General features: G+C 43.0%; 2 non-coding genes across 2 annotated transcripts; both read right to left on the minus strand.

Annotated features, from left to right (window-relative positions):
- Window positions 1-4,028: 4,028 nt before the first annotated feature.
- On the minus strand, window positions 4,029-4,192 carry LOC142771632 (U1 spliceosomal RNA). The gene has a single exon (XR_012886035.1). It is a non-coding gene; the product is annotated as a U1 spliceosomal RNA (small nuclear RNA).
- A 3,087-nt stretch (window positions 4,193-7,279) lies between these two features.
- Window positions 7,280-7,406, minus strand: LOC119183550 (U5 spliceosomal RNA). Its single transcript, XR_005111385.2, has one exon. It is a non-coding gene; the product is annotated as a U5 spliceosomal RNA (small nuclear RNA).
- Between the last annotated feature and the right edge of the window lie 573 nt (window positions 7,407-7,979).

A 7,979-nucleotide genomic window follows, 5' to 3' on the forward strand; every position in this document is an offset into this window, starting at 1 on the left:
AGCACATGTTTAAGAAAAACTACTGGCTCAAAGAAAAAAAATGTTTTTTATGTGTAGCGGTACACAAACATGTAGTGTTTGTTCATTTTAAAATAAATTTTGGCCTCGACGAAGGCGCTTCTACAAGAAAGTGCAATAGCGCGAGTGGCGGGAGAGGTTAGTAGATGCACTCTGGGTGTTTAAAGCAGGAACACGCCGCGGTTCATTTTTTTGCCCCCTACAGGTGAGCACTTGAACTTGAGAGTTTCCGGGGCCTGCAACGGTTGCGATGGCAGGTAACGGATGGCGGTACGTTCGGATGTGCCTCGGACTGTTTCGTTTCGCTGTAAATATTTCGAGCCTCTGCCGACCAGCACATTCTTTCGCATTCTGTTTATTTGACTCGTTCAAATGCTTTCGCGAAGGGAATTCAAGTGACTTTCGGGGAACGCAGCGACCGTCGAAGCTTTCATCGGATGAACACCCGTTGCAAGCCCGGGCCGGTGAGTAGAAACCACTTCAGTTTTTTAAGGATGGTTGCTTGCGGGGCTAGTTGGTTCATTTCAACATATGTATTTTTTATCCTATGACTACGTAGGCGTCCCACGGTGGCAGCGCATTGCAATATTAAATTTTAAAAGTTTTAACGTCTCAACCGGAAAAACGTGCGTTACATGCGGCGTGCATGGCTTCGCGGTGGAACGAGTCGCTAACTCAATAGTTCATTCTGAAATTCTATCACCAGGTAACACCAACCAGGCCGTTGCGATAAAAGAAGGCAAATAAATCACTGTCGCCTTGAATGTGTCTTCTTAGCTAGCCCATATATTAGTGCAAAAAACCTACTAGTTAATAATTTACTGCAGTCGCGTTTGAGAAACATCACATAATTATGGGTCTGGTTTTCCTATAGTGTGACAAAGGAAGCGTCACATAAATGAGAAATACTTCTTTTTCTGCCACAGCCTCCTGGCCCACCTGACATGGAAGCAAATGTGTACAATGGGCAAGGAACCTGCTACGTGACATGCCTTGAGAAGAAGCAGCCCTGAGTGATATACGTGTTATGAGGTACCACTACATATATGCATAAAATGCTGCTGTTTACTAATTAACTGACTTTATTTGTTTACTTTGGAAAATTTCATGCATTGATTATGCATTGATTTCATGCATTGATATCTGGTGATGTTACTTGTTTTTCCAGACTGCCATGCAATGACAGGATGACTACCCCCGAATGTCCGCTCTGCAAGCACGTTGAAACATCTGAATGTCCACTATAACAGGTCATCTCTAACCTCACACATGTAATGCTGTATTTGTGAATGTTTTACCGCGCATATCGTGGAGAGGTGCTTTAGATTGGCTACAAGCATTGCCTACCTACCGTGGTATGGAATCTACACTTCAATAATGTTGAAACTGTAACACTATTAGTTAGATTGTGTGGCGCTGCTGAGCTCAACAACACACTGTTTGATCCCAGCCACTGTAGCCATATTTCGATGGGGGTGAAACGCTAAGACACTTGTGTGCTTAAGGGTTTGTTCGATTGGCCTGCACCACATGATCCATTTTACAAAGTGCTGCACCTCGCCATTCGTTTCAGTGGCGCAGCAATGGCATCTTCGAAATCTTGCCATTCATTTCAAAAAGCGCAGGAGAGGTACAGCACCAAAACTATTTCATGACTTTCCGGTACCTTCTGCTCTGACGGCGCTGGTTTGGTGCAGCCGCTCGGACAGCTAAACAAACAACATAGCATTAGACGTAGGTGCTGTACCCACCCCTATAAATCCGGCGTGTTTTGCCAAGATGTTTGCACCTCATTAAATTAAGCGAACAAAAATAACGATTCCACCTTGTCGGCACCTTGTCATTCACTTGTGATGCCGCACCGCACAACTTCTGCAGCACAAGTTCTGAACTTCTCGTGCACAGCTGTGAACCAGTTCGGATTGGTGCAGGTGAACTAAACTGACCCTTAAAAGATGGAAGCTGGAAAATATGAAAAATGGGTTAACATAAGAGGTCAAAGCAAATGTTTCGACAAGCAGTCTCGTCTCCCTTGAGCCTACATTGTCATTTGTTTGAACCCCTGGAAGTCAGAATCAACCTAATTTGCCCACTACTGTACGACTCACGATCACTTCATAGTTGGCATGTGAATTGTCGGAAATTATTAATTGCACTACATAACGAACACACCCACAGTGATGGGCATTTACGGGCTTTCTGACATTTAGTTGTGCCTTGTGACAGTTTACCAACAACACCCAAAAATTTCTGTTTTAATTAACTGTGTTTAGCTCATACAAGTTTACAAAATGATGCACCAAAGCTCGTAAGACTGCACTCAATTGCTTTAGTTTTGCACATAAGTTCAATGGGCTCCTAAGATAATAAATCATAAAGGTGATGAGCAGTTGCAGCACAGCTTCCTCAAAGACGTGAATGCTATCATGAGGAGCAAGTTTGTGTTCATTGCATGTGGTACTGGTTTTTTTTTTTTGCAGAAAAACGTTCCAGAATTCTTTGTGCACATCTGCTTCTGTTTAAATTAAGTTGTCATAACTATAGTGTCTACCACTACGAAGTGAAATTCTGTGCACTACGGTCATGCAAAAAAAAATCTAAGAAATTGCACAGGTAGTTGAAACATACATGATCTTCGCTTGTCTATACAGCCACACTGCAAGATAGTACGTATTTCAAGTCCTAACCTCTAAAAGTAGCAGGGAAAAAACAACTTCATTTTCAACCACAAGTATACTGAAAAAGTAAATACAATAACAAGTGCGTAATAAATGTGACCTTTATTGATCCAGTATTCGGACAGATACACATCATGTACCACCAATTGATTTCAGGAGTGCTTGCTTGTAAGTGAGTACTGAAGTTCTATGGATATGTCCATGCAAAAAAAAAAGAGATTGTGCTCAGGGCTGAGCAGATAGTGTGATGTAAGAGTAAGAGTTCAAGTACAATGCATACTTGAAGCTTATTTTCTTAGAATTGGGCCTTTTCGATCTGTAAGCACACACCTCATAAGTGTCCTTTTAGCATACATGTTCGCTGCATACCCAGCAGACTGGTCATTACCTGTGACGAGAAATTCTAGCTGTGGTAACTTTGTAACTTAACTCTAACAATAAATGTAGCAAGCCTGAAATATTTTAGGCCCATCCCCTAAATATATAATACCTATGATATGGGCTCACGACTGAGTATTAAACTAGTGCCTACGCTCTCGACACGACGCGACATTGCAGAATTGTGAAGTACTCAATGTAGCATTGCAGAGCGAGAAAGATTTAGAAATGCACGCATCCGCAATCGCTTATTTAACAAATTTAGCCAAACTACATTGCTTTCAATTTTCGAGCTATTTATCGGCAATGTCCAAGTTTCCTTTCCGGTTCCGCATCATGCATTCACTTCACTTGAAGATCAACACTACAGGGCAAGCGCCGCATCTGAGGGCAGAATCCGACCCTTGTCTTGAAGCCACGCTATTAAACTCGAACGCCGCAACACGATGAGACTGACGCTCATTCAGCGATCTCGATGTTCAGTTATATGCATATGCTTGTTAGCTTTCCAAGAGTCTTTACACATGGGTTGAAAGCTTTCAATATGTATGAGTGACTTGTTTTGTTCGGACCCGACCGTATACATTGGTTGTACCGGCTTGGACACTCGCAATAAACGATGCAAACCTTACTTGATTGACGTTGTTTTTTGCCAGTCGAGGCCAACTAGGTCACCTGGCGATAATTACAGACGCGAAGCGCGATTTAGCATCAAAAAGGAAATACCAGAGGAAGCGAGCAGCGCGAACTACCCCACCTGCGAAAAAAAACGCGTCCGTTTATTAATTATGATAGTACCACCCGCGTCATCTGGCCTCGCGGTATAGCAGTTCAGTACGCCGCCGCTACGTATTTGCATGTTATTGAACAGACCACAGGTACAGTTTCCATTCTCTAAACTGGTAGGTATTCTGTGGTATTACGTACCCGGAATCTTTCTTTCGATACAATATTAGGGGGATAGCGCGAACGCAGTCCCCCACTACCAAAAATTGCATGCCCCATCTGCCCCAGTTTGGGGTAGTGGCAGGGGTCAGCACGAACGCAGTGCAATGCCAGCGCCTCTCCCTGGGGGCACCGCCTAGTTGATCGCGGTTACCCCGGCACCAGGTAAGTATGCCGTTGAAACGTTTTGAACTCGGTAACCACTGATAGCGACCCCCTAGGAAGCGCATGGAAGTTGTGGAAGATGGCGTAAGGTTTCTCCCCTTTTTTAATTTAAATATGTGAAGCCATCACATTGGGGACACCCAGTACACAAATTCACACAGTCCTGTTATATCAAATTGCTTTTCTCTCGCACAAATATTGATAAAGGCTTGAAATTTGAGCGGGTACCACTCCAGCATTCGCAGAACCAGCGAGAACGTTCTGTACGCCGCCAGAGGCGCCACTGCAGTGGTAATTTGTATCTAATGGTCATGAACAGGACGTACGATTCATCGGACTAGCTGTCCTGAAATCCTAAATATCCCATTGTGATCGCGAAGAAAAAAAAATGTTATGGCATTACCTTGGCAAACAAAACAAATCAGTAAAATAAAAACGAAATATAAAAGATAAAAAACTGCGTCGGCCGGAAATCGAACCCGGCCCACCCTTGTGGCCGGCGAGTATTCTACCACTGAACCACCGACGCCACTTTTTTTTTCGCGGTATTTATTAAAGTACTTGAGCAATAAAGACAAAATCAAACGAACAAAAGTACAATCAAATTGCCAAAGTAAGCGCTCAAGCGTTACTCATAAACGCTAAATGGCTAACACAGCGTGAGTTCCTCACATGAAGAGTTCTTCACATCGTGTTATACAAACAAAAAAGGGGTGAGGTAATACAGTTCTCTAAGACGGAGTACCAGTCCTGTCTAAAGTCTAGCTTGTCGTAAATGTTTTTTAGGTGGATAGCCATTTGAATGAAGTGTGCGCTTGAAGAGGTGGTGGGCTCTGCATTGCGGTCTTGCATTCGTGTCTTCCACAAGCTGTGTAAACCCACGAGGAAAAACATATCATATGGTACTTCATCAAGTGTTGCTGGCAGAAGATAACGTATTGTGTGAGAATTAATGACGAAACGTTTTTTTATCAGTGCTCGCTGAAGGACATCCCAAAATAGTATGGCATCTTTGCAGCTAACAAAGCAATGTTCAATCGTTTCCGGCACATCACATAGACGGCAGTTAACAGACGGAACCTTTTCTTTCTAACCATGTGTTTACCGCCAATGTTTCAGAGTGGAGTTTATAGAAGAATGTTTTTGAATTCGGTGGAATGTACATTTTGCGCACTCGCTTCAACACATCGTGACCAGGAAGATTGGCGTACAGTGAACGGTACAATGGAGGTGGGAAGAGTGTACTCAGTAGGTCCTTATACAGCACCTTGCGCGATACTGAGTACAGGTATTCTACAGAGAAGCGAGCTTTGAGGAACTGAACTGCGAGGTAAACTTCCTGCATGAATCCCCGCAAGCATGGGCGTTCGGAGAAGTTGGATGAAACAATTAAATCTGGTAAGCAATCAACAAGTGTAACCTGCAAGAAGGAACGGAATACAGGATGGGAATTGTCTCGAAAAAAGAAGAATCGGGACACTATTTGCCATAGATAAAGGTGTTTTAGTCCTAACCCACCCTCACTAACTGGCTTGAATATATTATCACGACGCATTGGCTCAAAAGTCGAAGACCATATGAAAGTAGCGAAAATCCGATGAAAGCGGTGTATATAGAATCTTGCGCAATGAATAAGTTGCAATACATAGTAAAGTTTTGTCGCTAAGAAAGTATTGCAAGCTTCAGCTCTCTCAAATATCGAAAGTCGATAGGGCACAAATGTCTGGGCCTGTCGTTCAAGCTTAGGGACACATTCCTTCCAGTAATGCGCACTGAATCTATATGAATGCAATGGTACACCGAGGTATGTTGGAGGAGTTCTTGTCCAATTAATCCCTGCAAAGTGGTTCGGTGTGCTACCCCACAAGCCAAACCACAGTCCTAAACTTTTATAGGCATTTAAACGAGCTCCTGATACTACGCCAAACTTTTCAATAGTATATACCACATTTTCGACACTTGGTTTATCTGTGCAAAAGAATGCGACATCGTCTGCATAAGCCAATACTTTAATGTCACTGCCTAATATTCTAAAGCCATGAATGCAACTCGACTGTATTATGCTTACGCACAGTGGTTCTAGATAAAGTGCAAATAAAAGAGGTGACATCGGGCATCCCTGTTTTACAGAAGAACGAATAGAAACTGGCTTGGACAGTTGACAATTAACTATCAGACGAGTTGAGCATTCATTATAGCATAGTTTAACGCCTTTAAGAACAACTTTGCCAACATTAGCTTGTTCGAGAAGAGAAAAAAGGAAGGAATGACGAACACGATCAAAAGCTTTTGCAAGGTCTACCTGTAGCATTGCAAGATGTTTTTGAGAACCATGACAGTATATAAGCACTGTTCGAGCGACATGTGCACTGACACTTTTACGCACAAACCACTATGAAGTGGAAGACGTAGTAAAGTCGTGTAGGCGTACAATTTCGCCTCACATGTACAAATGTACAGGGCTGCAGGAACTTCATTATCGCAAAATGGGCTAAGGTATACAAATATTGCTACATTGGTATACAAATATTGCTCATTATCGTAAAATGGGCTAAGGTATACAACTATCGATTACATTGAGCATTTACATGCGAAACTTTTATGTAACAAGCGAACATTTTCTAGTGAAGAGTTAACTGCCGGACAACACGGAAGTTACTCAATTTGGCTGTTTTTAGCAGTCAAGTATGCAGCACAGTTATTTTGAGAAAACGTACCATGGAAGAAGAAAAATGTACGCACAAGCGTCACATAGTCCTTAGAATACATTCGAGACCATAGCATGAAGCACAAGGCTCAAGAAAAAAAAAACAATGCTGGCCGAGAACAGAAAAGTGTCACAACGGAGCCTGGTCACAATCAGCAGGAGCTGTACATCTCCGAATACTTAACTAAAGGTTATAATTGAAATGAACGTGGAAATATAGAGCTTTCTTGCTGACTTCTGCATTGGTCGATAAGCGATAACCCAGAACACGAAAACGTTGGCACCAGCACTCGTGCCGGGCATATCAAGCAAGAACTTCCCGCCGCATTACACATAAATTATGCGAGAACCACCTGCTTGAGCATCTGACTTCCGATTTCAACATTAGGCCCTGCCCAAACGGGCAAGGCCTCCCAAAAATTGGCCTAAAGGCTCATTGGAGTGCCCCACCCCATGGTAATCTTTAGTAAAAGGCGAAAGATTAATTCGAAAAACCTGAGGTGAGGCCTGAGCAATGACTGACAATCAGCGCGGTTAGACACCTCACTTACAAAGGCCGCGCCAGGAGGACCAGTACTCTTTTACAATGAAAGCAAGATTTTGTCAAATAAGCCAAAATATGTACATAAATCTTAGAGTTTTTTATTTCATCAATTCATTTAAATCATATCTTTTAACAAATAGTAAACGTGTATGCGTGCAAAAAAGTTAATTTTACGATATCAATATTGCGCTACCATCGTTTTCAGACGCGACCATACATTGCGAGCCAATAGATGGCGCAAGCACGCGGTCAAAAAAAAAAAAAGAAAGTGGAAATGAAAATGAGCAAACAGAGCCAGTGTGTCGGCGTTAGTGACGAATGTAATGAGTTCAGTCTAACCACGATTAGTATACACCTTTTCACAGGAAGGAAAAAAACACCGCCATGATGGGCTGTGCGCGGGAGCACAAAGGCTAAGGGCCTAGCGTTGCCAGTGCATTTTCGAGGGTACGCGCCAATTTGCGCAGCCCAAGGAGGGCTATAGCGGTGCCCAGGGAGGCGTTTAAGAAAAGGTGAACAGTCCCTTTGTCGGGCCTCCCTGGCT

The sequence above is a fragment of the Rhipicephalus microplus genome, chromosome 1, assembly GCF_043290135.1.
Source record: "Rhipicephalus microplus isolate Deutch F79 chromosome 1, USDA_Rmic, whole genome shotgun sequence".
NCBI lineage: Eukaryota > Metazoa > Arthropoda > Arachnida > Ixodida > Ixodidae > Rhipicephalus > Rhipicephalus microplus.